This window comes from Pyrgilauda ruficollis, unplaced genomic scaffold, assembly GCF_017590135.1.
Source record: "Pyrgilauda ruficollis isolate IOZ18807 unplaced genomic scaffold, ASM1759013v1 scaffold38, whole genome shotgun sequence".
In the NCBI taxonomy this organism is placed as follows: domain Eukaryota; kingdom Metazoa; phylum Chordata; class Aves; order Passeriformes; family Passeridae; genus Pyrgilauda; species Pyrgilauda ruficollis.
In genome coordinates this window covers 2734325-2752303 of record NW_024525267.1, presented here as the reverse complement: position 1 = coordinate 2752303, position 17979 = coordinate 2734325, and the positions used below count along the sequence as shown (strand labels likewise).

The 17979-nt window shown below is 46.9% G+C and overlaps 1 protein-coding gene across 1 annotated transcript in view; it reads left to right on the top strand.

The window, feature by feature from the left end:
- CCDC85C (coiled-coil domain containing 85C) overlaps positions 1 to 17979 on the top strand; it is a 109930-nt gene that overhangs the window by 48654 nt on the left and 43297 nt on the right. The window lies entirely within an intron of this gene.

Below are 17979 nucleotides of genomic sequence, written 5' to 3'. Positions count from 1 at the left end.
AGGGTGTATGAGCCTTTGCAAACATAACCCCATGCAGTTGCATTCTGGTTGCTGCAAGGGAAGCAGCAGCCCACAGCCTGGACACTGTGTGCTGGGCAAAGTCCAAACAGCTCCTTGGAGCCTCTCACACAGCTCAGGGTGATGGAGTAGCCTGCAAAGAAACCCAGAATGAATCTGCTGTGTGACATGTGCAGCTGGTTGGGCTGAGCTCACCAGGAATGAAGCTTTTGCCTCATGCATGACGTTTTTGAGCATCATGTTATGTCTTGTGTATTGCTCTGCTTTGGCCTGAGTGTCCTGCTCTTGGGTACTCATGGAGCCTCCAAGGTCTGAGAAGTCTCAGAGGTCTCCGTTTAATTTAATTTTTTTTGGTTAAATTATTTATAGCCAGTTGCAGCCTTACTCTTTTCTCTGCACTGCCTTTCAGGACAGCACCTGCTTCCCTCCTAAAGAAACCATTAGCTTGCATGCTCCTAACCAAAATGTTAGCTCAGCTGTAACAGATGGATGGATACGGGCATCATGTAGCAACCTAATGAATAATATCTATCACCTAATTTCCCAAAAGTTGGCATGTAATGAGTCTGGTGCTGTGATTATTACCTCCGTAAATCATGACTCTAAGATGATGACAATGCCTCCTGCCCCAAGGATGCGGGGCAGCCAGGCAGTGATGTACATTTAATTGCTGCATGAGAGAAGCGATGTGTTCTGGAGCTTGCCATCGCCTCTAAATTATCTTCTGCAGCACAGACACAGGGGGAGATTAGTGCAGATTGGAGGGGAGGGAGCTGCTGAGTGCATGTGTGTGTTTATTCCCTGGAGCCAGCTGGTGGAGGTGGTGTGAGCTGGCCAGTGTGGGATGGAGGTGTGACTCCCAGGCTGGCCTTTTTGGTCTCTCCTCAGGACTAAAGAAGAAAGAGATGGAAACGGAGATTGCTCACAACTGTGTAGAGATGTTTACTTTGTTTTTCTGATGAGTGTTTGTGGTGAATACCTCTGTAGACAGAGGACTTTGACCTACCAAACACAACCTTGGCTTCAAGGGTGAAAGCTGCCAAACCTCTGCCCAAACCTCCTCCCACTACAGGAAATGTCTGTCCCTGATTCTCCCTACCACAAACCACGTCTGGCCATAAAGCAGAGCCAATGCCCATATTGTGGGCTCTCAGCTTGCTCATGCAGTTGATTCCTAGCCAAGGGAGGCATCTCTGCTTGCAGGGCTCTCCCACACCTTCTCATTCTTCATCAATTGATTGTAAAATTATTATTCTGGTGGGCTTTTAAGGTGTCTTCCATTAGATCCACTGCTATGACAGTTGATAGGGACGTGGATGAAACAGATATTGCAACTGACTCTTGGAAAGCAGCTACTGCCAGTCTGCCTGTGCTGCTGGCTATTGCTGCTGCTTTGCTGTGTTGCCTCCCCTGCTTGGGTACTTCTGTGTGTTTGTTTTATTTCTCTTTTCCTTTTAATTCTGCCCCCATCTCATGGTGTGTGGGTGAGTGTGGTTATAGCTGGCTGGATGTGGGGCAGAGCAATGATGCTGTGGTCCTCTCCTCCAGCGCAGTGCCCCTGAGCCACATGATAAGCAGAGATGAAAATAGCCTGAAACCTGTGATAATGGTTGCTTTGGGTCAGACTGAAGATCTCCCTGGCCTGATGTCCTGTCTCCAGTAGTGCTCAGGGGAATAAGAACTAGGGCAAGGTGATGACCACATATGATGATGGGTTCCCCTACAATACTCTCCCAGCCACCAGAGATAGCAGCTCAAGGGCTTCCCAAGCCAGGAGTGTTACCTTTGGGTTTGGTGGCCCCTGTGCAGCCACCACTGGCAGTATCACAGCTGCCCTCAATTTCTGCAGCTCAGGCCCAAAGCCCACTTACCTGGTTTGTGGGGAGATGGCTGTAAAATCAGCAATGATGTGGCTGTCTGGGTGATGTGAGCCATAGGTCATTTCCAAAGCCGCTGTGGGCTGCATGGGCTGGGACTGCTCAGCCATGTGCATGGAGATCCACAGTGCTGATGGACCATGTCTTGTGCAGGGGGTGGCATGCCTGAATTAGCCTCTCCTCCCTCTGTCATGTTGGCTTGCACAGCGGTGACCAGTGTCACCCCAAATAGGTCAACTCCCACAGTGCTCACCCAGTGTCACCCTCATCTGACCCTGCCTTGAAGGGCTCCTTGCTGGAAGTGTGGGCAGGTTCTGCAGAAGGAAGGTGAGGGTTCCAGCAGCCTGCGTAAGTGCATGCCAGAGGGGGCACATGCAAATACTTGGGCTCTGAGAGCTCATACTCTCAGGCATCTTTTTAGAGCCAAAAGATGCCCTGGAGCATTCCCTTGGTTTCCTTTCTTCCCCCAAGTAAGCCAACACCATCCTGCCAATGCTTTGTGGTGTCAGGTGTCCCCATACCTCCTGGAAAATTACTCTCTGCTCAAGCAATGCTGCTCATGCTGATGGATTTCCCAGTGTAACACCAATTTCTTCTCTTTAGCTCTCAGCAGTGAATTGGCTGCAGTTGGTCTGTGTTGAGCCTTTTTGTCACTAAAGACATTGTAGTGCTTATGGCATTACTGGTTACATAAGCTGGCTGTCTCCAAGGGGCTTTGCTGTGGTACGATGCTCCTTTAGGGTAAGGGAAGAGCCTGCCTCAGAACACGGGGACATGAAAAAAATACACATATGTGGTCGACTTATTTGAACTTACACCCCGCAGGAAAACCCAGATTTTTAAGTTTTCATGTATTCTCTCTGGCTCCACAGATTAGAAGGGGACCGTGGGAAAGCTGCCAGGGCTTGGAGATCAATCCAGCCTTTGTAAATCCTTTCATCTGACTGGCGGCTTCATACAATTGAGAATTACCCACTTTATTATTGTTGGTTGATTAAATTCCTGTTGGTCAACACAAATAGTGCTGTGCAGGCTGTGCGTTCATGGGATGGAGATTGGCATTGCAAAGCACTTCCTAGAGAAAGGCAGGGGCAACCTGTCATTTAAAACCACATTCAGAGGGTGTTTGGCAGAGATGGGGAGGAGGGGGGAAGAACAAATCCCCCCATGCAAGCAACTTCCCAGGCATTTCTCACATGCCTGCCGAGGTTCAGTTGGCAGTGAGGGAGCGTGGGGCTGGGTCTCCACTTTTCTGGCAGTGGGAGCAAGCAGCCTCAGCAGGAATGCACTCAGCAAGCCCCTGTGTCTGCAAGATGGGGGAGGTGTGGTGTGGGGTGACTCTAGCCTGTATAACCAGGATTAATAGGATGAAATTAGGTGAAGGAGAAAGTTGTCAGGAAATGTTTCCTCAAGGTGAAAGCTATTAGGCTGCAGCACAGTTTCTCAAGGGAAGCAATGGGCACTTACCTACTTGGGTTGTGTTTAAATGACAATGTGAGAAAAATCTGGCTTTGGGGAGGAGGTGGATATTATCAGTGACTTCGGGAGCTCTAGGGAGATGTGACTGCTCTCCAGGGATTGTGCATTTCTGGGAGGGATGGAGGGGGCTGCAGAGTCTTCAGCTGAGGTTCAAGTTCCAGGGAGCTGTGGGCTGTTGTCTTCCAAAGCAGGATGTTACCAGTATGCTTGCTGGCAGCTGGGACTTGTCCTGGTGTAAGTCAGGGCTCTGGTAGGTCTTGAAACAGCACTCCCTAATTTTTTTGGCCTTTCAGAATGCTATTTCTATGTAATGTCTGGCTTGTAAAAGGGAGGGCACAGAACATATTTCTCAAGAGTGGGAGTAACTGGCAAACAAAACGATTTGGGAACCTCTGTGCTAGATGACCTGAAACATATTTATGCTTTTATGAATGGTGTTACTTTGACCATCCATGTATTTTTTACTTCACTATCCTTATGCCTGAACCAACTTTATCTTTGGGTGAATGATTTGTTTCCCATCTCTGTGCAGCATACACCCCTAGAAAATGAGCCCACCTGATATTTGGGGGGGGGGCAGATAGGGGATATCAGCAGCTTTAGGGGGCTTTTGCTTAGCAAAATAGCAAATAGCTATTCTGTGGAATAAAGACTATCTTCTCTCCCTCTACTAGTTCTCAGATAGTCCTGAGATGTGGACACAGAGGAGCCCCAGGCAGTGAGCAGACGGGAAGTGCCTGGAGCAGCACGTGGTTGGGAATGAAGCTGTTCATCACAGGGTTCCTTTCCACATTGCTTCCCGTTGCACCAGCTCTGCCATGATGTGTGGGCAGAACCTACTCCCAAATGTGACACGAGGGAGGGAGCAGGGCTTCACGCTGCTGAGAGCCTGCTCTTCGAGCCTGGAACAGAGAATATGCATTTGAAAGCCAGCACACAGAGGTAGATCCCATGGGCCCCTGTGTGCTGCTGTGGTGGTGAGGCTGAGAGTGGGCTATGAAGGCTGCCTTAGCCTGGAAAAGCACATGTCAACCTGCCTGGCAGGGAGCCCTCTGCAGCCAGGCCGAAGGGCTGGAGTGAGAGGCAATAAACTGGTTAATAAATAACAGGGAAAGCTGGCAGTGTTGCATAGTTTTAGTTTCTTCATATAACCTCAGAGAAACATGGCAGAGGTTCGCACAGCCCTTTGCAAAGCTGTGTGAGCACTTGTTTGGCTGGGAGGATCAGAAGGTCTCCTCCAACTGCCTGCGCTCTGAATCATTGTGGGACTGATTTTATTATCCCCAGGGGCCAAGTGCTTGGGCTCTCCTTGGCTACCCCAGGCTAGGTGATGGTGCAGTTCCCTGGTTTGCTGTCATCACCAGGGATTTTTCCTGTGGGGTGCTGCCAGGACAGCTGCCTTCATAGCTAGGGTTGCTCAGCATCCCCTGTAAGGGGCCAGTTCTGGCACAGATCAATCAGCTTTGTAGTGCACTTCCCTAAAACTCTTGGCTCAGGGTGGTAGCACGGACAAGAGTGAGTTACAATTATTAGGGAAACTTATCTGAGGGTGGACTTGCTGTTTCTAAATGATATCTCCTATTGTAGTAGCACTGTACTATTAACTTGTTTTAAAACAGGTTTTGTTCCATTGTCTCATTGTTTCAATCCAGCCCAGTGATACACTGTAATCTGTGCCTCCACCTTGTTTCTACTCCCAACAGAGACCATGCATTATGAAATTCCTAGGTATGCATTGTCTAGCCTTTCTTTCCAGGCATGAATTATACATTTGCTCCATTTGGATTCTTATGCCATCCCCTGTGTCACTTGCTTAGGTATCTGGAGTCCTTGTTCTGCTCAGTTCTGGATTATAGCATATTTTTGGTTGGCCTCCTGCTGTTCCCAGCCGGTCCTGACAAAGCCCATGCTGTTTTGGCATAGCCAACACATTGCACTTGACAGCCCTTCTCCTGTTTAATTTCCTCGTGCTGGCTCCCGCGGCAGGGCAGCGGGTGCAGGCAGGAAAGGGCTGCAGGTAGGAGTAGGGGCACTGCTGTTTTCCAAAACGAGGATTTCCCTCCATCCTCAGGTGAGAACATAAGCAACTGTCTCTGCTCTACTTGTGTAATTTGATGGCATAAAGGGTCTCTCCTCTGTGGCACAGTTGTTTGTGGTTTTTTGGTTGAATTTTTTCTCAGGTGAAAGCTGGTGGGGAGTGGATCCATGCCATGTTCCAGCTTGACACTAAACTAAGTGAACTAAGTGTACATGCTTCATAATTTTTTATGTGTGGCTGTTTCTGCTGACTGTAGTGAGTACCTGAAGATGTTTAGGAGGAAGCACACCTTCATCTCATGATCTCACACCACCATTGGATTGTGTTTATCACAAGCCAGTTAAGTTAGAAGGCAACTGCAATATGTAATGTTTAACTACAGGCTGCACTAGGAGACCGTGAGGCTGAGGGATTTCTGCTGCTGGATGGAAAGGAGGAACTGGGCAGGGGAAGAGAAAATAAATTCCTCAGAAAACCCCTAAATCACAGGGGAGCAGGTAGAGGGGAACAGAGTCTTCTGCTCTGGACTGCAGCAGAGCATTTCTTCCCAAAACACTGGGTCTCTGGGAGAGTCCAGCACATTAAACCAGGTAACTGCAAAACACAGAGAGATCCAAAACTGAACTGTAGGTGAACACTGGAGCCTTCAAGGTGCCCATCCTTGCTGGTAGCAATCACTGACTCTACAGCAGCTGCAGTTATTTTTGGCAAATAGGACTGGGTGTGGGGCTTCTGCCTGCAGTTTAGCAAAGCTCCATATCCCTGGCCACAGAAATTTGTGTCTTTGACACATTCACTTACAATCCCTAACTCCAGAAGAGCTTAGTGTGCAGGGATTTAGACGTTTCCTGGTGATGGCCTTAAGCCATGGACTCACAGCTATTTTAGGCTTTCTCGCCTTTTCTCTCTGAGGGTCTGACCAGAAATTTCACCCAGAGCTAAAAATTGCTTGAAATTGAGTGTGTGGGATTTAAAAAATGCTCTTTTGATTAAAACAGTGTTTTCCTACCAAAAACTGCTTTACCTAAAGTTTCCCACCCAGCCTTCATCCCAAGTGGTGCGGCACTGTGAAATCAGGCATCTTCCTGGCCTCCTGGCCAAGAGCCCTCCCTGCCAGCCCCCAGGTGGGAATGAGGTTTGTTGCCATCCTGTGCATTAATGCCAGTTATAACTGGGTAAATGCTTTTTGCAGGAAAAAGCATTAGCACCTTTGCTACCTTGCACTTTTTAGGCTGAGGGAGAGAGATGGGGGCAGACGGTGCTGAGGTTAAAGATGAGATGTAGGGCAGCCCGTAGCGGGGGGATAATGAATTCATGGGCACATGGAGACCATTCAGCAAGCTTTGGGCTCCTGTGGGCCCCTGGGTGGAAGGACTTTGATCTGACTCCAGCCTTTTCCCAACGAGGCGCTGCCTTTGAATGCGTTCCTGCTCTCTTGCCCTGCACAGCAGACAAAGGCGAGGGGAGCAGGGGAGAGGAAGGGGGGCTGTTTACCCTCATCAGAATGGTCGAGTGGCCTGAGTCAATACAGCCTATTTTTCATTAACCTAATCATTAGTTTTTCCTCACTGCCAATTAAATTTTTCCTGTCAGTACTCAGAAGGGCATAATTTGCATCTATGAGATTTTTTTTTTTTTTTAAATAGGGAGTTTCCTGGACATGGTGGGGTTATTTGAGGAGTGGAAACGAAAGTTTAATTTCTCTCTGGATGGAAGAAAATTTTTGAGTTTTAATTATCACACAGCTTGGATTCCTGATGGTTGAGGACCGTATTGGAAAGGCTGGTTTCCATTGTGTGAAGTGGATAATTATGCAGCCCTCTCCCAGGCTCACTGCATTTATTGTCCAGAAGAATCTTCCCAAGCAAAAAGGGAGAGCAGATTTACAACCCAAAATGCATTTTTAGAGCCTGCAAAACTTTCCTTTGCAAAGGAAAACTTCTGCAACTATTTGAGATTTTATTTACCCTTTTAACAAAATAACCCACATCAATTAATCTGGTAATCTGCCTTTCCCCTCACAGGTTGCTTAGGAAATAGTTTTGTAAACTAAGAGAGCCTTTCTGCAGCTGGACTGCTTTGTGTTATCAGTTTCTAAGCAGAATTCCTGGTAGTGGGAATTTCTGCATAAAATGAACTGGCCCATTTGTATGTACAGTGTTGAATAGAAGATTTACAGCCATCCAAAGCTTGGAAATGCTTCTTACCTAGGAGGTAATGTTAGTCTATCCTGGAGAACGTGTTAAAGGATTCAAAGAAACGTAAAATGTCAAAGCAAAGCTCATTTACAACTGTTCTCTTTCACAAGCCTTTGGATTAACCTTGTGTCTTTCTCACTGGGTTTTGAACCATTGATAGTTTGAAGTTTGCCATGAAAATGGAGATGTTTCAGCAAAGATCTGGTCAAATGTGGGAAACCTTTTGAAACTACAACAATCTCACCAAATCCTCCAAGGGTGGGATCAGATCTGGAGACAAACATCCTGTGCAACTTTGATTAGTGTGAGATGAAAGAGAAAAATGCTCATTGTGGGTGCTCACTCTTTTTCTCCTTGCTGAGAAGTGCAGCAGCAATAGTGCAAACTGGGGGCCCAGGGAGGAGATTCTGGAAGCACTTGTGCTCATTTCAGTGGATTTGTAAGAGATAATTTAGCAGGGCAGCTGTGCATGCAGACATTTCAGAGAGGCCTTGTTTCCAGAACTTTGTGACTGTGACAGGGTGGCAGAGGACTCTGAACCCAGCCTGACTTTCATTTGCAATTCTTCTTGGTTTAACTAATGTGAACCCAAGAGGCTTTGGGCTTTTGATAGCTACCTTCCAGTCTCAAAAGACCATGTGGTTGTTTTGGGGAAGTTAGCAACTTATTGTGGGGGTTTCTGGATTATTAAAATAACTTAAAACAACCCAGTCTCCATTTCCCATCCTCAATTTTCAAATCAGTGCTTTTGCTTTTGCTGCCTGAAGATTCATAGACATGGACTGTGCTGTCTCCTCAGCCTTCTCCAGCCCTTTCCTCTGACAGGGTGCCTCCAAGCCTTGACCACAGTTGGATTGTCAATGCTTCTGAGGCTGTTTTCTAACCCACGTGGTTTCCTGGCATTCTCCTAGGGAGCTTGCCTACATACACTGAGCAGCCTCTTTTTTAAGCTCTTTCAGCTAGAGACCATATGTTGTTACTATAGTCATACCAAGCCTTGTGCATGTTGGCCTTCTGTGATTTAGGACTGTGAATTTATGTGGAAAAGCTGGATAACTCTTAAAGATAAAAACCCTCTTTTTTTGGTGGGGAAGTACTAACTTTTCAATCCTCTGTCTGTATTTTACACAGCCATCTGTTTCTAATAGAACCTTTTTATTGCAAACATCCCAGTGTCAGAGAGCCCTACCCCAGCACTTGTTCTTCTCCCCACAGTCTTTGCAGCCTGCTTTTCTTCTTTGCCAGCCACTCTGCAATTAGGTGAGAGTTTCTGCAGGTGATGGAAAACCAAAAGGCATGGATGGTTTCAGATTGCTGAATCTGACAAGACAACAGAGGCTGGTTAGTGATTTCATTTTTTGCCTTCAAGTAACTTGTGATGTTTGTTTTCTGGAATTAAAATGCAAGATCCACAGATTTTCCTCATATGATATTGTACAGGGTAGACAGGAAAACAGGATTGAAGGGCTCTCAGTTTCACCTAACCAATCTCTTTGCCAAGTCAGACTCGGCTCTACCTAAACTGCTCCTGACAGATGTTTGTTTAACCTGCTTGTGAAAGTCATCATCAATGGCAACTCCACTGCCTCCCAAGGCAGCCTCTTCTACCCTTAAATATTGCTGTTGTTAGAGACCTTGCTCTTCCTGGATGGAGATGGAGTACAATTTATTCGCTTTTTTATTTTTCTGACAATCATTTACATTTTTGAATCCATTGCTGCATCCATGTTTGGTCTTTTCTTCCCCAGGCTAAGCAAGCTGGATTCCTTCAAGCTCTCCTATTAGATTATACTTTCCACACTCTGATCCTCCTTGTTTCTCTCCTGAATTTTTTCCAAATAGCCTGCATGAGTCTTGAAGAGTGATGCCTAAAAGTGGACACAGATCCCTATTCAAGATCTGTAATAGCACTGGTAAAGGAGGATTATTTCCCCTGTTTACATACAGGTCTCTTGTTTCTGCATCATGATACGATCTCAGATATTGTTTTCAGCCTAACAACTGGTTCATGCACAGTTTACAAGTTGCAATAGTCTCCAAGATCCTTTTTCACAGGACTGCTGTATGCTGAATGAGGAATCAAAGGATGCTGCCTCAAAAGTTTGGGTTGACCTTGGCAGAGGCTGTGAGCGTGGCATGCTGGCAGTGGGATGGACTGAGCCTTTGGTTGATGCTGTGGAGACAGGGAGAGCAGCTACCACAGCAGTATCCAAAGTCAGACAGGAAGGGTTGGGTTTTGGCAATGGGAGAGAGGAATTGAGTAACTGGATTGATGCAAATAGAAATGAGTACAGCCTGTCCCATAGGTTTCAGGGAACTTCCCCTGGGACCATACTCTCTTGCTGACTTCTAGAGGCTGCAGTGTTCATCAGTGCCGCCAAAAGGAGGCTGTGGAGCAAAATGGGCCACTCTTGCTGAAACATCCACACTACCCCAAATGTTGAGTCCTTTGTAGCCGGTGGAAAGACACTAATCGGCTTTGGGGCTTTTTTTGACCTGGTCACGTGATTGTGCTATCAAGATTAAAGCAGCACGAGGAAGGAAAAGAGGCTTAAACAGCTGAGGGTGCCTGGCAGGTCATTTTAACCTTTTCATAATCATTAAAGCTGCAGAATCCCATTAGCAGTGAGTGACTTGCAGCTTCGCTCCCCTAACAAGCACTGGTGACAAAACTTTCTGTTCACCTCTGTTTTCCCCCACAGGAGAGTGCAACCCAGCTGGTTGCTAGAACCCAAACTTTGAGCCAAGTCTGGCCATTCCTTCATGTGGATCAAGGAATTTGTTGTGCCAAGGAGAAACAATCCATGAGTCTATCAAAAGCAGAGGATTTATCTCTCCGTTTCTAAAATTAGATTCTCTTGGAAGGTCCTGCTCAGGCCATACTGTGGTAGATCAGCCCTTGTCCATCTGTGGCAATGGCAGAGAGGTACAGGATAAGGAAGATTATGATGATCTCCTAAGTCACTTCTTTGGCACTGGTCAGTGGGCTATGGCTTTACTCTGCTGGGATTGGTGGCGTCAGAAGATCCTGCACTGCTACAGTGCAGCTCTGATATGGGAAGCAAAGCTTGTTGAAGGAAGCTATGTTAACTAAGTCATGAGGCCCTCAAAGAGCCTCCAGTTTATTGGTGTTACTCATATTTTCCTCTCTTGGAAGTTTTCATGAGTGCAGCATCATCTCCAGTAGTCAGTCTGATCCTCCCCTGTCATTCCTCCAACTTCTATATCTTCTTTTGTCTCCCTTCATATCATCTAGTAAGCTCTGATGTAGAAATTCTTTACCCACAGTGTTTGGAAGACAGGATCACTCTGATCCACCTGAAATCTGAACATTGTTGTACTTTCTTTAGAATTGTCCTTTCTGCATTCAGGCTGAAATCATTGAGTACATCTAGTGGTTGCACAGCAAATGGCTTCTGAAAGAGGCCAAGGAAACCCTGAATTTTGCCTGGTGTCACTGGGTTGTGATGGGTGTTGCAGGTATTGCAGCACCTGGCATTGATCTGGAGAGCACCTGCTTTCTCAGACAGGGCAGGATTCCATGTGCAGGGAGCAAGAGCACTGCAGGGGATGCAAATCAGCTTTTCTCTGGTACATGTACACCAGTCAAGACTGTCTGGCTGTGCGTGTCTTGGAAATTAATATTTCTATCACTGTGTTTGCTTATTTCATCTAATTACAGTCTAGTCACTCTTGACTGAAAGCTTAGTCTGAGGCTGAACCATCAGAAACTCACACTGATTTTTCTTGGGGTCATGCCCACAGTCAGGCATTAAACACAACTTGTAAAGCAAACACCTTATTTTTCCTTGGCCGTTTACCTTCAGAATTTCTGGGGGAATAGCAGGAAAGGTCTCCCCAGGAAACCTGGCTGGCCAGCAGTGACTAGTAGCAGATCTGAGGCAGTCTGTCACGCAGGCAGCACGTCTGAGAAGCCTGGTGAAGGTGCTGTCCTCTGCATGCAGGCTTACGGGAGGGCTGTGGAGAGCCCTGGAGAGCCACAGCAGCATTGTGGTCCCTGCCCACTCCCAGAGCACAAGAGCAGCTACTGGTTGTCCCCTCAGGACGGGGAAGGTGTGGTTTCAGATGACAGGACTGGGAGGCGTTTTACCACGTTCCTGTTGGGCAGGTTTCATGGTGCAGATGTTCTCTGGTGGTGCCTGCTGGTCTATGCTGTGATAAAGGGACTCTATAGATTGTCATGTACACATCACCCAAGCAGGGAAGGGGAAACTGGTGGCCACCGTGCTGCAGCACATGGGCACACACACACTCCTCCTTCCCTACCAGCCACCTCCTAGGGAAATCCTGATTTCAGGAGCTCCTGAACTGTTGACAGCCGTTGTGGGCAGATATTTTGCTGTGTGCAGAGATGATGTCATGGCTGGAAGTCACAATAGTGAGCTGTAACAACCAGAGTCAGCGGAGACCTTACCAGACTTTTACAGACCAGCTTGAGGCTGCTAAGCACCCTGAGAGGTCTAATGAACCAAAACTGAGTCAGGAACATACAGTCTTGAACACCTTCAGAGCTTGTAGTTAGAGGCTTGCTATAAAATGTTAATTAAATAGCTGCAGTAGCATATGTTCCATCCTGTCAGAGCTGCAGCACAGCCATGTTTTCTGTGCACAGCCTTGTTAGAGTTAAAAATGTGTGTTATTCTGAGACTATATTTCTTTATTTGTGATTGGACTGGCTGCACACTTCTCTGTTGTTTTAACTAGTGTTTGAATACCTAAGCTATGCCTGAGCTATCACCTGCACCTTCAAAATGAGGCCTGATCCTACCAGTCTTATTCAGACAGATGTTATTGTGGGTGGCTTTGGATGCTACAGATGGGCCTTTTATTTATTTAGTGTAGTCTAAGGCAGTGTCTGTTCAGTAGATGTGCTGCACCTCAGCTATGGAAATATTAAAGTTTTGGCCTTAGTTCTCTTTCTGTGAGTGCACTCCTGCCACCTCTTTAATACTGCCTGTCAGTGCAGAGGAAACTTCTCCCTACACAGGCCATGGTGAATGAGGTGGTGGGACAAGAGGCAGAGCAGGTTGGTATGGCTTGCTTGCTGAATGTCTTGCAGAGGTCTCCCAAAACACTGGGAGCTTCTATTTACCATAGACCTTTTTGTTGTATATTCTCTTACCCCACATCTCAAGGAAGACCCCAAATTGTGACTGAGATGCTGCTGGAAAAGCATGGGATTTGGGGTTAGCAGAGTGTGATATTTTGGACATGATGATCATGAAGATGTGAAGATGACCGGGGGGCTGGAACACCTCTCCTCTGAGGAGAAGCTGAGAGAGTTGGGGTTGTTCAGCCTGGAAAAGAGAAGGCTTCAAGGAGACCTTAGAGCAGCTTTTCAGTACCTAAAGGGGTCTATGAGAGAGCTGGAGAGGGACTTTTACAGGTGTATGTATTGATGGGAGATGGATTAGCGGCTTTGAACTGACAGAGGTCAGGCTTAGCTTAGATATAAGGAAAGAAGTTTTTGCAATGTGAGTGGTGAAACACTGTCACAGGCTGTCCAGGAGGTGGTAGATACCCCATCCCTGGAAATATTCAAGGACAGTGGATGAAGCTTTGAGCAGCCTGATCTAGTTGAAGATGTCCATGCTTGCTGCAGGGGCTGTACTAGGTGACTGTTAAAGGTCCCTTCCCACACAGGTTATTCTGAGATTCTGCACCAAGGCAAACCAATGAGCATTCCCTGAAAACCCTGGTGGTGCCATAGCAGAGGGCAGCACCTGTGAAACCAAAGTAACTCAGCATTGGCTTTGTGGTGGTCCTGCTCACATTTGAGCCATCCACTGACTTAAGCCTGTTGTGAAAACTTGCCTTGCATGCCAGTCAGGAAATTGGACATTTGAACTGGACATTGAAACAGGAATTTCCAATTGGGATTGGGGTTTTCTGGTAGGAGCAGAAAGATGGGGGCTGCCTAGGAAAAGCAAGGGTGGTGCATTTGTCCATCTCTCCCAATAGTTTCCTTTTATGACAATATTCAAGATATGTGAGTTTCATCTGCTTTCCAGCTGCTCTGAAAGAGTGCTGTTGCTTTAATAAATCAACTTCTTTACAAGATCTAACCACTGGCCATTTTTCAGCCTGCTTGTGTATGTCAAGAAGCAAGACCAGTGGAGCAATACGAATATGAAATACAGTGGGGAAGAGCAGAGATGTGTTAATGAAACTGCCAACAAACAGCAAAGTGTTTTATTGAGCACAGGTGAAGGCCTTCTTATGAGATGATCTTTGATGGAAGGAGAGGAAGAGAAAATGTCAGCATTCTGTCATGCAAAGAAGGCAGCTGGCTGCGAGGTGCAAATCTGGCAGAGCATCATTCCTTCATGTGCCTTTCCTCCGTGCTTTGGGAGAATCCCTTTAGGAATTCTGCTTTTTATGAGGATAGGAAGAGCCTTGTTTGCAGGACATGGACAAAACATAGCTGTGCTTTGCTGTCACAAATCAAGTTTAGTTAAAGCAGCTCCTGGGGGGAAAATGCAGTGAAGCAGTGGGTGTCCAGCCTCGCTCCTGGGTGTGTGGGGCACTCTGAGCTGCATGTGGGGACAGAGCTGGAGTGGGGCACCGTGGCCTGACCTGCCAGCCAGCACTCCAGCTGGACACCGTGTAACCTGGGCTTTGTAGCAATACCTTTGCTTTGTAGCAAAAAGGCAGATCAAAAAGACAAATCAAACCTCAGTGGGGTGCTGTGGAAGAGGAGTAAAGCGCTTCTGTTAGTTCAAGTCTGCTCTTGTCGTTTTGTTTGGTATTGCCCAGACTGGATGTAAGGACTGTCTTGCTGGGAATGAGTCCCAGGAAAGGGCTCTTGACAATTTTTTCATCTCATTAACCTTTTCTGGTGTGAACTGCCCTAAGTGAGGGTAGCTTTTTTCTTATATTCATTTAGGTGCTACCACTTCATTATGAGAAGGTCTTAAATAAAAGTGTCTCAATCCCAACCTCACAGCTACCACACAAACATCTGCTCTGTATTCTTGTGGCTGGAGAAGTGGCATACAAGGAAATAAAACCATTTATTTTGCTGCTGTCAAAATAAATGTGTAATTTATCATATTTACCCTTCTGCCAGATTCCTCTGAAATCTCAGATGAGAATCAGAAAGGCTACAAGTGTCTTAAAATTACACTGTTCTGTGCTCTGCAGGCTGCAAGATTGTTTTGTTTGTTAAAACAGTTTCTAATTTATGTTTTTACAAAGCTTGAGGAGCCAGGCAGTTCCCTGCTCTCTGAGAGACCATTGACTTAAAACAAGGTAGACTGATTTGTCTTGCCTCCATTTAGCTGTAATGAGTATTAAGTGGTTTATCTATGTGGAGAAAAGTTACTCAGCTAGATTACATCCAAGCTGAATTACGTCCCATTCCAGATGGAGTATGTTTTTTAGAACAGTAAATCTTGAGGAGGGTGGATAATAACAGTAATGTGCCTTCCTGAGCTGGAGCACAGCTCCTCTGCCTCTCTTGGAGATAATGTGGAGAACTCTACATCCAATTAGTTTTTCCAAGGCTTTGTAAAGAAAAGGACTTCAGGTTTCACAGTTCTGTGAACAATTTAGCTTGTAGAATTTACGTTGTGCAAGTGAGAGATGGCTGATGGGGATTACAGTTTTCCCCCGTTTTGCTCTCGTGGGTAGCAGCCTGGCAGGGCACGTTCTGCCTCTCCCCAGCTTCCTCTGCTGTGTGATGGCTGCCACAGGGAGGGTGCTGAGGGGGATGTGAAATGTTTTGATGGGAAATTTCATTCCCTCTGGTACCACCTAGCCCACTGAGGCACCCACTGCTCGTGCAGCTGGTTCTCGTGGCCCCAAGGGGTAACTAGAGGAGGGTGTTGGCGCTGATGGCATCCTGAGCAGCACTGAGTGCCAGAAAGTTTCTCCTCCACCGTGTGTCCTTGACCACCATACTGGTCTGGTCACAGCAGGGCACTAGCAGCTGTGAGTGGACTCAAAGTCAGTGCCATGAGGTGTGGGTGTGCTGGGGTACACTGCCCCCAGTACCTGAGCAGTACCTGTGGGAGCTGCTCCAACCACTGAGGAGAGTGCTTTTGGGCTGGTGAAGGTGGAGCACTGCTCACAGCTGGCAGCAGGCTTTGACACAGCTGTGAGGACCATTTGTTTGATTTCTAATGAAAAGGGATGGAAGGGTCTGATCAGTCAGTGATCCAGCCCTGCTGCCTCTCCTGGGTGGGTCAGTGAGGCTGTCCTTGTCTCCTGGCTCTGGGGGAGGCAGGAGAGGATGGAAACTCACTGATAAGAGAGAGGTCAGAGGCAGAAAAATGTTGGGAATGTGTTTCTTGATGTAACATGGGTGAGACCTAGCCTGGAGTTTCACTGCATAGCCTGGCAGTGTTACTGCCTGCTGCTGTGAGAGTTATGAGCTTTTTTAAAACTGAGATCAAGATGCAAATGATTTATCTGGCACCTGCCTCAACACAGGCAGGTCCAGAAGATGGAGGTGATTAATCTCTGAGGGGCATAGCAAGGACTGGGATGGTTCTGGGCACTGTTTCACAGCCTTTGCCTGAGATGGAGCATCTTCTGCTGACAAAATGCCTTATTTGGTTTCTTAAATTTTTTCTTTTTCCTGTGTATATTTTATGTTGCCATAGTGTGTTTTCTGGCTGAGGTCAGACATCAAACATGGTTTGGGGTTGAACAGTGGTGTCTGAAGAATTCTAGCAGTTCTCAGATTAGGCTTTCAGAGCCGGTGGTGTACATTGGCCCCTGAGGATGCAGGGCCTGCCTTCTCAAGGAATATCCTTTTTTTTTTGGTAAGGGATATGAAACCACAGAGAGGAATTAATTCTCTATTTCCTTTTCTTTGGCAGTCATGCTCTATTCTTTTCATCAACCAGTCAGTCAGTCCTGGTAGCATTCAGGGCCTGGAGATGACAGCTTCTGCATCACCATTCATCCACTTAACCTAAATTCCTTGTAGCTGCTGGCACAATGAGGGTACTGATGGAGCTGGAATGCAGGTGGGAAGGACACCTTATCTGACCAGATCTGCTGGTGGAAGCTGTTGTATTCAGCACACAGCCAGTAGTCTCTGGTTGTCTTCAGACAGAGATGGAGACTGGTTTTGGAGCTGTTTAGCCAAATGGACATTATTGTACTGAATTTAGGGGTAAGTTAACAAAGTGTGATGGCCTGGGGCACAGAGGAGGTCAGACCAAAGAATCCATGGTTCTCCTGGCTTTAACAATCTCAAACTCCCCTTGCACCCTGCTGGAGGACAGGTTCATTACTAATTCAGCAGGTTCTTCAAGCTGATCCTGAAATCTTTCTGCATTCAGCACCAATCTACTGCAGCATTCTGCTCACCACCCTTAGATAGGCTTAGGTAATGCTGTGGTGCACGAGGCCTTTGCAGGGAAAGTGCTTTAGATTGATTCTGTAACCTGGTTTGTTGTCTTCTCCTCTGACCTGGAGACTCCCCCATGTTAGGGTGGTTGTTGAGCTGAGTTTGTGCTCCCTGCAGCTCAAGCCAATCTTGCTGTGAACCTTGTCACCACTTTAGCTGTTCACTGAACTTACATAGCTCCCTACAGTGTCTTCTTAACCTTCCTCATGAGGACTTGTTTGGATTTCCTGGGTTTGAACAAAGCATAATCCAGTCAAAAAACAGAGCATTTTTCCTCCGAGAGTGAGCTTTAGATGGGCACTTGACTCAGATCCATCCCGCTGTTCCTTTGTGTGGTTTGGCACTGGTCTATGGTAGCACTGTTTTGAGCATATTCCAGTTTTTCCCTTGAGTGGCCAAAGCAGTCTCAATGATTAGCTGTAGCTCCCCTGCTAGCCCTTCTGCTGAGTGGCCAGGAGGAGCATTCAGGCTCCGTGCCGAGTGCGTTTGGCAGCCCCAGGCAAAGGCAGAGAGGAGCACAGAGCCAGCCCAGACCCCGCCCGTGTGCGTGGGTGAGTGTTCGTGTGCCAGAGCTGCAGCCAGAGGTGCCTGCTCTCCATGGGGGCTGATCCCCAAAGGTGCTGGCCACTGCAGCACGCACCCACAGGCACTGGGGCCCTTGTGTCAATGCCTGGCTCCTTTTCGATTCACACTCAGCAGGAAGTCCTGGGGTGGAACAGTGGCTTCTGCAGTCATACATCATAAATGAGATGAGGGAAGTTATAATTTTGCACTGTTCAGAGCCCCTTTAGAAGTGTGGAAAATGTTTGGAGTTTTTAATATACTTATGTTTCAAAACTTTTCCTCCTGCTGTAGCAGCTAATGGCCTCTGCTACTTGAATTACAAGTGGAGGAGAAATTTTGCAAAGATACAAATGTATGGGAGGAACTCATCAAGCTGTAATGAGAATGGAGAAAAGGTTTTCCCAGTGTCCTGTATTTTCTTCC